The sequence below is a fragment of the Mercenaria mercenaria genome, chromosome 15, assembly GCF_021730395.1.
Source record: "Mercenaria mercenaria strain notata chromosome 15, MADL_Memer_1, whole genome shotgun sequence".
Taxonomy (NCBI): domain Eukaryota; kingdom Metazoa; phylum Mollusca; class Bivalvia; order Venerida; family Veneridae; genus Mercenaria; species Mercenaria mercenaria.
The window spans coordinates 74167830-74181358 of NC_069375.1; the positions used below are offsets into that span (position 1 = coordinate 74167830).

A 13529-nucleotide genomic window follows, 5' to 3' on the forward strand; every position below is an offset into this window, starting at 1 on the left:
ATTTTGAAATGTTAAATGGTAGACATTGCTTCAAAATGACTTCAGAGAATTACTGTCCGGCTAAGCAATGAATCTTTGCACCTCAACAGTAATGTCACAATAACATGGTCTAGATAACTAGTACAAAAACCAACCTGGTGTGCAAGGACTGTAGGGAATTCCTGATCACTCTTCGCTTACTTGGGAGTTTAACTTAATATGCAAAGTAGTGGTCAGGATAATGTTTCTGATGTAAGGATCAATACAGATTATATTAGATTTCAAGTACAAAATATTCCAAATGATTTATATTCTGGTGATCTTTCTAATAGTCTTTTCGATGCGGTACACAACAAAGTACTAGTACAAAGGAAAATATTGATGATACATATAAATGGTTATGCTCAATTATTAAGTCGAGTTTTTCACGAGGTAATAAAAATTGGAGATTGTTGACAAATATGTATATCTTGGCCTGGTTTAAGTGAATATTTTGATTATAATATAACAACCAAACAAATTATTTATTGCAAAATATAAACTTCAAGGTGGTATGACCCATCGTATATTTGAAAAGCTGTATGACTCCGTGGTATGGCCGGTTGTAGCTTGTAGGGCAGCTTTTTGGGAGACAATAAGGTTTTCATGCACTGTGGCTGTGGAGAACCGAGCCATGCGTTTCTTTCTCGGAACAGACTAATAAACTCCTAGCTCTGCTATTGCTGGAGATATGGGCTTGGATCGAATTCACGTTTAATAGTTAAAATGTGTTGCAAATTATTCGGTTAGAATATTAGCCATTTACCAGACTAGGCTCAGCTACAGAGTGACAAAGTATTGTTATAATATGGGAAGTAGAAACTGTAGAAATTGGTATTTTAGATTAAAAAATATATATAGTTGATTTTGATGTGCAAGATTTTGTGATTTTAGTTTACCATTAAATAAGAATATTTTTGTTCCAAACGTTATGATTTCTTGTATTGATGATTGGATAGTCAGGCAAACATGGTAAAAGTGAAAACAAGGCTACCTTTATATCAGATGTATAAATTTGAATATGAGCGCGGACAAGATGTAAATATGGTAATGCCTTATTGTCATAGGTCAGCATTAACAAAGTTCGTTTAGAGACCGGTAGGTATGAAAAATTAGATATAAATGAAAGAATCTGTCCTATCTGTAAATCAGAGATAGAAGATATAAGGCACTTATTGCTTAACTGTTCGGTATATAATGATATTCGCATGACCTGGTTTAACGAAGCTGCTGGTGTTTGCCAACTGTTTAACATATAAGGATACTGAAAAGTTACGTTACCTATTATCAAATAAAAGAAATGTTTAATATATTGCCAAATCTTGCTCAGATAGAATTAGAAGAGATTATTTATCAACTTGTCTAAAAAGCGGCATATATATACGATTAGTTTAAATTATAGGTCTCGTGATTGGAATCTTTCTTTTAAAATAAAACAGATTAATTTTATGTTTGCTATGTATAATGAATCCGGTCCTGAAATAAGCAGGTTCTATATGATTTATATATAATTATATAATTTATTGATGCCTGGTAAACTCATTTCATTTTGGCATCATTTATAAATGTATTTTTCCTACTGAAGAAGAAAATATGAATTACATGACAAAATTATGTTGTAGGATTTTAAATTTAACTATAGTTTTCCATGATACTTCAACATAACTCCAGTTATTGCAGTGTAAAAGTCATTTCGCAGACATAAACACAACTATAGTGAATTGTGCATATTATTATGGTCATTTTATTTACTAATTCTTGTTCAGCCGACTCAACTCTTTCAAATGAAAAAAAAAAATAATGCAGTCACCAGCCATCGAAATGTTATCTATTTGTGGAGCCGAAGCATTATGACATGGAGGGAATTCCTTTTAATCATTAATTACGTGTCACAGGGTGTGAAAAATGTGCAGTCAGTCCGGGGCTCGAACCCGGGACTTCTCGCTTACAGAGCGAGTGCTCTACCGACTGAGCTAAGTCCGTACCGTGACATACACCTCCACAAATTGGAAATTTGTCCTCGAATTCCGGAGAGACATAATATTGCAAGCGTCGTAAGACTGACCAAGCAAGCATGTCACGGCCCCACGTTGGCCACCAAATGTCACAGGGTGAGAAAAATGTGCAGTCAGTCCGGGGCTCGAACCCGGGACCTCTCGCTTACAGAGCGAGTGCTCTACCGACTGAGCTAACCGGCTGCCTGACACATAATCCCCCCTTACATGGCCAAGTTATCTATTGTAATCATGGGTTGCATGCACACAAAACAATGTTAATAGCCGCGGAGCAGGGCTTTAAGTATGTTTTTAAACGCATAAATTGATTTACTTTTGCATAATTCATTCCACAGCTGTGAACCCACAGTACAAAAATATATGTCATTAAATGTTTTGCTTTTGTATGGAACAACATAACGACATTCTTGCATAAAAACTACCTTTTTCACTGGATCCGCCCATGTATTAACGGGCTTCCAGTTGTATCTTTTCTAGTTAGAATTCATCTTAAGTAGTGATGTTGTCCTAGACAAAATTAAAATACTTGAAAAGGGGTCTAATTTATAATGAAAGCAGTGCTAGTGCTTAGAAGAGAAGTTAGTCTGCATTATTTAGAAACTACGGTAGGGTCGTTTTTTCTTGAAGACTGAGAGGATGTGATGGCTCTTGCGAAAGTTCGTTTAGTATTCTGTTGTTAATGGAGTCTGGATCCGATGCCTTACCTGTATACTATGATTTAAGTACTGATTTTACTTCCTGTAATTTCAATGTTGTTTAATTGTGGTATGTCTATATTTCTTTTTGAATTTGGAAGAATTATTGTTACCGTTAAATTCTGTCTGAGAGTGAAAAAAGTTGTTCAATAGATTGGCTTTGTCTGTGTCTGATGTTACATATGTCCCATTGTCATTAAGTAATTGTTTGCCTGTGTTTTTTTGTCGATTTTGATGTGAACTGTTTGAGTGTTTTCCAGAAGTTTGTTGGAGTTAACCCCTCTGGTTTTAGTTTCTTATGCGATTTTAACAGTTAAGTTATGTTTGTCGTTTCTTAGGAGAGTTGTTGTTTTATTTCCGATGTATTTGCATGTTTGCCAGTGTTATTGGTTATTTGATTTTTGATTGCTTTGTTGTATGCTCCTTTGCGTTTTCTGATTTGTTTTCTTATCTCGTTTTGGTTCCATAGTGATAGCGACTGTCTTATTATAACTATTTTGTGAGGAATATGTTCTTTAGTTAATTTGTTGATACTTTCTGTAATGTTGCTAGCATATGTTTCAATGCTGTCGTGCTGGAGGATTTCCTATGGAAAGCAGGAAACGTAACGTCTGAAGCCATTGTTATCTCCACTGTTAAACTACCAAATCATCCTCTTATAGGTTCTAAGGTGTGATTTAGTAAAATCAATGCAACAGAAAAATTAACAGTGATACCTGTGTTCTGATTCAGAAATAGTTCCCCAACACCAGTAAAGGCCACCTTGCATGAAGAAGAGACAAGGAACAGATCTATGAGTGAGTTTGATGTTTCAGTTAAACGTGTGGGTTCTTGCATTGTTTTAGTCATGTTATAATGTGAGGTTATATTTGATACCTTTGCTGAAGTCACAGGTTACTGCATGTCCAGATTAATTTTACCAGTCACAATTATGTCTGAGATGTTGTAATCAAATACGAGTCCAACAGAGTTTTCTATCTGAGTAAGAACATAGAGAGCAGCAATAGGAGGACGATAGAAAGTTCCACAGAGAAGTTATTTTCGTTTTAAGTTGAAATTCAATCAATATGTTTTCAACTTCATGTAGTTCAAGATCTGATCTCCTTATGGCCAGTATTTGATTGGTCACATAGACGAGGATAACACCTTGATCATCAGTACCCCTTTCCTTTCATTTTATTCTGTACTGAACAGAACAACCCCAGTGTCACCCTGTATAAGTGGGTGCCAACAGTATGCTATAGCAGTATGAAAACAGTGTAAGGGTGAGGTACCCGTGATCCTTAGCAACCAAAAAGACAAAGATTTAGTACTCACGTTTGTGGTCATAACATAATGATATTCTACGATAGGTATATTTCTACCTTCACACATGCGTGACTAACTTATTGCAGACTCTGTTATTATACTTTTACGGGATCTAACATTTGATTAATATTTCACTTAGAAAATGGCGAAAAGACAACTGAGACCATGTAGATTAGAAAATCAACTCGCAAACAGTTTGAATTTGTTTATAGCTGCATGGGATATATGAATGAGAAGGTTGTCACCGTTTCTTGTCAGGATGTTTATACCAATGTCATAACGAATAATAACTCTTCATTTCATATGATTTTGCAATAATGAAAAATCTCATAACAAAACAAACATAGTATTTTTCCAAGTAACCGTATTGCAACGGATGTGTTGCTACGTTATAAATTTCAATCAAAACAGAACCTTATTAACCGTTTTAGAACCGGAAAAAAAAATCGTAATATCTTGTAATTCTTTTTTAAAGTGATTGTCTTCCGGACTGTTACGATCTATTAATGTCTGGTACGATCTTTTCATTTTTCATTTTTCATGGATTCCTTACGGCAAATTTTTTAGGTTGTTCAAAACTTCGCACCATTGCCCTCGGATGCCGATTTCTGAACGAACAGATATATGGTTAGGAGTTCTACAAAAGCGTTACGGATGCTATCCGGAACTTATCCGCAAGCCCAACAGTGTGATTTTAGCTTGAATTCGCAACTTCATACGATTGTCGCAAATTAAAGAATTTTGTGAAATAGCTTTTTTATGGTTTTTATCGTACAGAAATGCGTAATAAGTTCGGACAAAAAATGCACAGAGTTTTGTGAAACAGGCCGAAAATAGGGAAAACGACAGACATATGCATATTATGTTTTGTTTTGATAAATGCATCACGAATACATTTTTCTTACACTAAATGCTAACGACTGAATAGTAGTATCTAAACAATATATCTGTGAGATCAGGCAATATGACTTTGCGGAATTCATAGTATGCTGTGCAGTTAACAATTGAAGATGGGTACAATGCGTAACAGATTGCATGGATGTGCTTACCGCTACAACGAGTAGACAGATTTGGGAACACTAGCTATACTTTTCAACCACAAAATGAGAGACGCTTGTCATCTTAAAATTGTCGTAAGGAGACATAATCAAATGGAATCATGGAAATGCAATGTTGTTTGTGAATAGTTCTCATCTTCCATGTCGTCATAGTTTGTTCCCGTATGGGGTTGTTTATTCATTTCTGTTTCGAATTTCCATATTATATAATTGTGATCCTTCACTCACAGTTCCGAACCGCTGAGGAGTCCAACAAGGAATTATACAAACAGAGCAGATATACAGCTCAAAACGATAGGGATGTTCTATTTTATATTCCCGGCCGGCTGCTGACCCTAACATGAACAAATATGTTGAAAACATAATACTGCAAATCACTTTCATAGAAAGGACATAAAATTTTTTCTACATATACAGGCTTTAATGTTAAAGATCATTTAGGTTACGGTCATTTACACACCGGTATTTCTATATCTGGGGATGTATTCATAAAGCATCTTAAGTATAAGAAATTGATTATTTACTTAAAAAACAAAGAAAAATATCAAACAGGGAATGCCACGCACCAAAAACGCAGCCTCCTCAAAACGAAACCCCCAGCACGCACACGCGTGCACCACACCCACAACACGCAGACGCGTGCACCACACACACACACACACACACACACACACACACACACACACACACTCAAAGCCAACACATAAGGACAAAACGAACATCACACACACGCGCGCACACAAAGTCAACACTTAAGGACAAAACGAACAAACAAAGGAACACAGTGGGGCACCGCCTTGGAACGGTCAGTGGCAAAAACACCACTGGGGAGCTTAAGTATTACTTAGGTTATAAATTTATTTTACTTAAGTATAATTGTTATTCATAAAACAACTTAATAAGTAATTATTGTTTTTTATTGTGGACGAAAACATTTAAAAAACCCCATTAATTTCAGACAGATACAACATGCACAATTATGTTTAAAGTGCTTTTATCTGAAAACAAGACTTTAATCGTACTCACCACGCTATTTTATTTTCTGACTTAAGTCATTTCTTACGTATCTTAAGTTTTAGCTGTTTTATGACTAGAACTTAAGTTTTTACTTAGACTTAAGTTGAAATAACCACAAACTTAAGTAAAATCTTAAACTTAAGTCAAAACTTATACTTAAGATGCTTTATGAATACGACCCCTGATATAGACTGACATTTAAGACAATGCTAATCGACACAAATGCAGCGGACTCTTTATTAGCGCTATTTGGGTCATTAAACTGATTATCTGTTTATGCTATTTAGTAGCGCCGTCTTGTATTTTCTAATCTAATATTGTTTACACTTTTGTTTGAAATAATCAAAATAACACTAAAGCAATTCGTTTTAGATTAGATAAATAAGTTGCCAATTGTTTTAATTTGGCACAAATGTTAGCCTACCCGTGTAAAATAAAGATCGAATCAGAATTTACAAAACTAAACAAACTTTTAATAATTGATAGTCGCAAGGTGAGAAGTATGCAGTCAGTCTAAATCCGGGTGCAAAACCTATTAGCTAACAAGTTACTTTGACAGAAATTCATCGGTAAAGTGAAAACAACCATTCTGCGACAAATACCTCCACAACACGCGAATTGCTCCCCGAATTCCAGCGCCGTATGACCTACCAAAGTAAACATATCTGGGCTGAACATTTGGTGCTGAAATACATCGATTAAGGCGAGCAATAGCTAGTCTTAAGGCTAATCTGGCGGGCTTACAAAGATTCATTCATGATGTGTCAAAGTCCCTAACGCGACAGATTATGCATTTTTGTTTATAATTTATTTTAAACATTGCAGTAAACATGTACTAATATATGTCTATATATCTCATATATCTAAGAAGGTATCCTTGTTTAACATGCAACTAGCATTTAAAGTACCTTATTTCATTTGACTGATATTTTATTTTGCTATCAGGCCATTAACCTGATATCAAATGTAAGCTTCTCTTATGTTGACCGACTAGTTTCTACATCATTTTCTTCCCAGATTGAATTTTATTATGTATAGAGTATTGTTTTGATGTTGCAAGGCATTATTTTTCTAAACAGGTTCTGTAATCTTAACTAGATCTAGTAATTTATTTAACTGTGCATGTTTCAAATTTCGTCGCACAAGCAATAGTACTTAATGATGTCATTGTGTAACGTTCATCATGATAATTATCGCGATGTTTACATGAATTGATTCTTTGAAAGATTTACAATACACTTGACATTATACTTATTCTTGATTAATGCCTAATATTAGGTATCTTTTCTTTTAAGTTCAAGGAAAAATTTTGTGTTAATTATAACTCTTGGAACAGTGTAAATTCAGTGATTTAACTTAAAGTATATCTGACTAAGTCTGCAACTGGAAGTAAAATGTTCAGGACATAAGACATGTCTCTAGTTGTCTGAGTCAAATACTTAAAGATGTTCTGATTAATTAAAGAGGACGATTTTTTATCTTTACGCCGGTAAGAATTTACTTAATTGTTAATTTTCGTAAGAATATTAAAAAAGTCAAGAAACATTTTCTAAGTTGAATTCAATATGGCTGTCGTATCGTTCGGTTCAGATGTTTCAGGAGCAGATGAATTTTCGAAACCGTAAAAAAGAAGTCAGCTTTTAGGCCTAACTATAATAAAGAAACCAGCGACAGAGCCATCTGGTCTAGTCGCATAATGTCGGACTGGTTTTTGAACACTAATTTCACACTTGGCATGACACAGAGGTCTAAATAAAAGCTGGTTTCTGTTTAAAATGCATTGTGGATGTATTTTTGATATTTTGATAGAAAACAAATGGGATAGGAGGTTATATTTGGTGAAGTGAAATCCAGTTTTGGTATGAAAAGTACTTCAAAGTCACAGGAGTGTGATTTTGATGTGATTTTACAGTAAGCAAATGTGACAAAAGAAATCTCTCTTAGAAGATACATGACAACTTATTTTCTCTTCATTTTATATCTTAACTGTTTAAAATGAGGTAAGGAATTGTTATCTGAAATGGGTCTAGCTATGTTTGGAAGCTTTTTTAAAAAAAATAAAAAATCAGTTTTATGTAGAATATATAGGGAATACTATTTACCGGTGAGTGACCTTTTACTAAACAAAGATGAGGACAGATTTGGTTTGTGATATTGTTCTATGACGTTACTACCATGGACGTAGACAATGTCATTCTTTTATTCCTCCTGATCTACTTATTAAAGCTAGACACATAAGCTGCTAATTTATTAATTACTTTAAGATTTAACATTTGCGACGAGAGTAAAATTGGAAAAAGAATAGCCATTGATGTCTTTAAAACGATAGCATGGAAGAACAGTGAGCGGAGGAAATAGAAAATTAGATTTATTACTGTTTAGAGTGGATATTGCAGATCAAATAGCAACGGGCAACTCTATATGTCTACTCTACATGATTAAAGTTAGAAACATGAAGCTGGTTATTTACTAATTAATTTAAGATTTAACACGGTTCTAGGCAGGATATATTAAAAAGAAAAAGTGGAAACTCCATAGGTCGCTCAACACGACAAAACGAAAATGTTGCAGACTCGGTTTGACTATGCCTGTTGATGGGCGGTGGTAGAAATGCATGCTACCGTCAACGCCCTTCAGTATCGGGTTGAGCAGAATTCAGCATTTACATTTACATATGCTACAAATACAAAAACAATTTAGAGACATCAACAGATGTATTCATACAGCGGTGCACATGGACCCTTCAATGATACATTAGCATGTAATTCCATGAAAAGCGACGTATACAATGGGTTTGTCCCGATCAAGAAAACAATGGGCAGAACTAAACAGGAATTTTAAAAGGTGATGTGAGGATATAGAGCCTGCATATCACAGCAACTGACAAAAGACACAATTTAATAAAGCAGGCGCCATATCCTAGCAGTGATTATGCAATACCCAACGCTATGAAAGTGGGAACCTTGGAACCACCCAGGCAGAAATTTTCAAGCTGATAAATTTAACAATACCAATAACACGACATAAAATTCATGCTGAACGCTCTGTGAAGATCGAACTATAACAGCCCTGATTAAATGTACGGGGAGACTTTTTAAGGCCGCCACATGGCACAAGCAACGCTGCTGTGATGATAAAATAGAAAAATTGGTTTTATGATAAATAAAATTACAGACAACTGTCTTTTCAGGTCAATGTTATCAGGCTCGGCAGATTTGGGCGACGGTGTTTGGTCAATCTCACCCCTTCCAGTCCATATCAACCTCTACCTGATAACATTGATATGAAAAGGCAGGCTCCCAACGTTTCTGTTTATAATATATGTTCGACATCTTCCTGCGGAGCTACCTTACTAGTGTATAGGTTACAGAAAAAAAGATGTTTCCGTTTGTGAAACAAGAGGGCCATGAAGGCCCTGTATCGCTCACCTGACCTAATGACCCAAAGATCATCAAACTACATTCATTAAGATATGCTCATAAATGTGGCCTCTAAAGTGTTAAACTTTTACTTTGATTTGACCTGGTGACCTGGTTTTTGACCCCATATGACCCTGATTCGAACTTGACCTATAGATCATCAGGATTAACACTCTGACTAAGTGTCATGAAGATACAGTCATAAATGTGGCCCCTAGAGTGTTAACAAGCTTTTCCTTTGATTTGACCTGGTGACCTAGTTTTTGATTCCACATGACCGAGATTTAAACTTGACCTAAAGATCATCAAGATTAACATTTTGACTAAGTTTCCTGAAGATACAGTCATAAATGTGGCCTCTAGAGTGTTAACAAGATTTTCCTTTGATTTGACCCGGTGACCTAGTTTTTGACCAACCTGACCCAGATTTGAACATGACCTGTAGATCATCAAGATTAACATTCTGACCAAATTTCATTAAGATATGGTCATAAATGTGGCCTCTAGAGTGTTAACAAGCTTTTCCTTTATTTGACCTAGTAACCTGGTTTTTGACCCCATATGACCCAGATTCAAACATGACCTAAAGATTGTCAAGATTAACATTCTGACTAAGTTTCATGAAGATACAGTAATAAATGTGGCCTCTAGAGTGTTAACAAGCTTTACTTTTGATTTGACCCGGTGACCTAGTTTTGATTCCACCTAATCCAGATTTGAACATGAACTATAGGTCATCGAGATTAACATTCTGGCCAAGTTTCACCAAGATATGATCATAAATGTGGCCTCTAGAGTGTTAGCTAGCTTTTCCTTTGATTTAACCTGGTGACCTAGTTTTTCAACCTACATGACCCAGATTAAAACTGGGCTTTGAGATTATCATGAGCAACATTCTGACCAAGATTTATGAAGATACAGTCATAAATGTGGCCTCTACAGTGTTAACAAGTTTCTCCTTTGATTTGACCCGATGACCTAGTTTTTGACCCTAGATGACCTTATATCAAACTCAGCCAAGATTTTATTGAGGGTAACATTCTGAAGTTTCATTAAGATATGGTCATAAATGTGGCCTCTAGAGTGTTAACAAGCTTTTCCTTTATTTGACCTAGTGACCTGGATTTTGACCTCATATGACCCAGATTCAAACTTGACCTCAAGATTGTCAAGATTAACATTCTGACTAAGTTTCATGAAGATACAGTAATAAATGTGGCCTCTAGAGTGTTAACAAGCTTTACTTTTGATTTGACCCGGTGACCTAGTTTTGATCCCACCTAATCCAGATTTGAACATGAACTATAGGTCATCGAGATTAACATTCTGGCCAAGTTTCATCAAGATATGGTCATAAATGTGGCCTCTAGAGTGTTAGCTAGCTTTTCCTTTGATTTAACCTGGTGACCTAGTTTTTCAACCTACATGACCCAGATTAAAACTTGGCTTTGAGATTATCATGAGCAACATTCTGACCAAGATTTATGAAGATACAGTCATAAATGTGGCCTCTACAGTGTTAACAAGTTTCTCCTTTGATTTGACCCGGTGACCTAGTTTTTGACCCTAGATGACCTTATATCAAACTCAACCAAGATTTTATTGAGGGTAACATTCTGAAGTTTCATTAAGATTGGGCCAAAATTGTCACCTCTAGAGTGTTAACAAGCTTTTCCTTTGATTTGACCTAATGACCTAGTTTTTGATCCCAGATGACCCAATATCGAAATCCCAGTATCAAAGATTTTTATAAGGGTAACATTCTGACCAAGTGTCATTAAGGTAAGGCCAAAATTGTGACCTCTAGAGTGTTAACAGTCAAATTGTTGACGACGGACGGACGGACGGACGGACGGACGGATGACGGACGACTGACGACGGACGACGACGAACGACGGACACAGGGTGATCCTCCGGTGAGCTAAAAAGCACAAAACTTATATGTAACTATTTTGAAGTATGCTGAATCCGAGAAAATTTAGGAGACATACAATTCGCTAACCTCTATTAGCTTAAAATGAGGCCCCATATATATAATAATAATTATTGACATGATACTTATCAAAATAGAGAAAAGTAGAAACTTCACAGGTCGCTCAACACGAAAAAAAAATGAAAATGTTGCGGGTTCGGTTTGATTGAGCCTGTTCTTGGACGGTAGTGGAAATGCATGCTACCGTCCACGCCCTCTAGCCCCGGGTTGAGCAGAACTCAACATTTACACATGTTAAAAGTACATTAGAAATTTAGAGACATCCGCAGATGTATTCAAACGGCGGTGAACATGGAACCTTCAATGATACACGTGTTGAGGCGTGGAAGTCCATGAAGAGTGGCGTTTGGTTCCCAGATAAAGTAAAGGCTTTGCCCCAAACGAGAAAACAATGGGCAGAACTAAACAACTGGAATTTAGGAAGGGGATCTGAGGTTATGGAGCCTGCGTATCACAGGAACTGTCAAAAGACAAAATTAAAAAGCAGGCACCATATCCAAGAGGTGATTATACAATACCCAAGGCTATGAAAGCAGGAGTATTGGAACCACCCGGGCCGAAATGGTCATGTTGAGAACTTAAACAGTACCAGTAACACGACATAGAAATTGTGCTGAACGATCTGAGAAAATCGATATATACCAGCCCGGATTGAATGTACGGGGAGACTTTTTACGGCCGCCACACGGCACAAACAACGCTGCTGTGATAATAAAATAGAAAAAAGTAGAAACTTCACAGGTCACTCAACACGACAAAAACGAAAATGTTGCAGGTTCGGTTTGATTCAGCCTGTTCATGGACGGTAGTGGAAATGCATGCTACCGCCCACGCCCTCTAGCCCCGGGTTGAGCAGAACTCAACATTTACACATGTCAAAAGTACATTAGAAATTTAGAGACATCCGCAGATGTATACAAACGGCGGTGAACATGGAACCTTCAATGATACACGTGTTGAGGCATGTAATTCCATGTTAAGTTACTTGTTATACACATTTAATATATAGGACAAAAACAAATGTCATAGCTGAGGCCCTAAAACGGGGAAAATTGTTTAATATCTCATTTTCAGGATGACAATATTTTTAGTGTGAATATTATATCACTCAGGTAAATAAAACTTATTCTAGTATTTGATTATATCAAAACATTATTTAAACAGTCTTTACATTTTGAAGTACATTAAGGGTATTTCATAAAACAAGTTCACAAAAACATATATACTGTTATTCATAAATCGAGTTGACAGTACTTATACTGTACATAGGGTACCGATAGGTCGATTTCCCTGTGAATATTATTATAAGGCATTCGAAAGAGAAGCTAAAGAAGGGGTTGTTTTGCATTTTTTTTTCTAATTTAAATTCCTGTTAAACGTATCATACAAAACATAATCTAATATAATTAATGACTTCAAGTTAAAACATACCATCATTCTAATGCTTCCTTTATAACAAAAAATATGAAATGTGAACTAAATGTGTTGTTGCATTTGTCACTGCTATTTTATACTATATTCAATGATACTAATTTTTTTATATTTTAATCAGATTTCAAGTTTTAGAATCAGTCTAAATTCCACTTTCTTGAAATGGGCACTGGTATTTTATGATAAATTAACCTTTGTACGGTTTGAACCAACGACCTTCCTATTAATTTGACAACACTTTTACCAGTAGACGGTCTCTCCCACTGAACCACTCCACAAAGTTATAACTATAAACATTTTTAATGTGCAGTAGTTTACTGCAGACACTCCAAGAACGTAAACTGTTACATATAAAAATTTGTTACAGATAAAACTAGAGCTATCACTAAAGGTGATGAATGTACCCCCCGCATGCACTGACACAGTACACTGCAATTTGACGCACACAATATTGCATAATTATGTGGACTGTATGTATATAGACTGTATGTATACAATATAGTAACAAAAAACAAAGTCCCATAACTATGCAGACTATTTATCTAAAAGAACGTAACATGCACCATGCACAACTA

The 13529-nt window shown here is 35.7% G+C and overlaps 1 non-coding gene across 1 annotated transcript; it reads right to left on the reverse strand.

The window, feature by feature from the left end:
• Window positions 1-2143: 2143 nt before the first annotated feature.
• Trnat-ugu (transfer RNA threonine (anticodon UGU)) lies at window positions 2144-2216 on the reverse strand. Its single transcript has one exon. It is a non-coding gene; the product is annotated as a tRNA-Thr (tRNA).
• Window positions 2217-13529: the final 11313 nt, after the last annotated feature.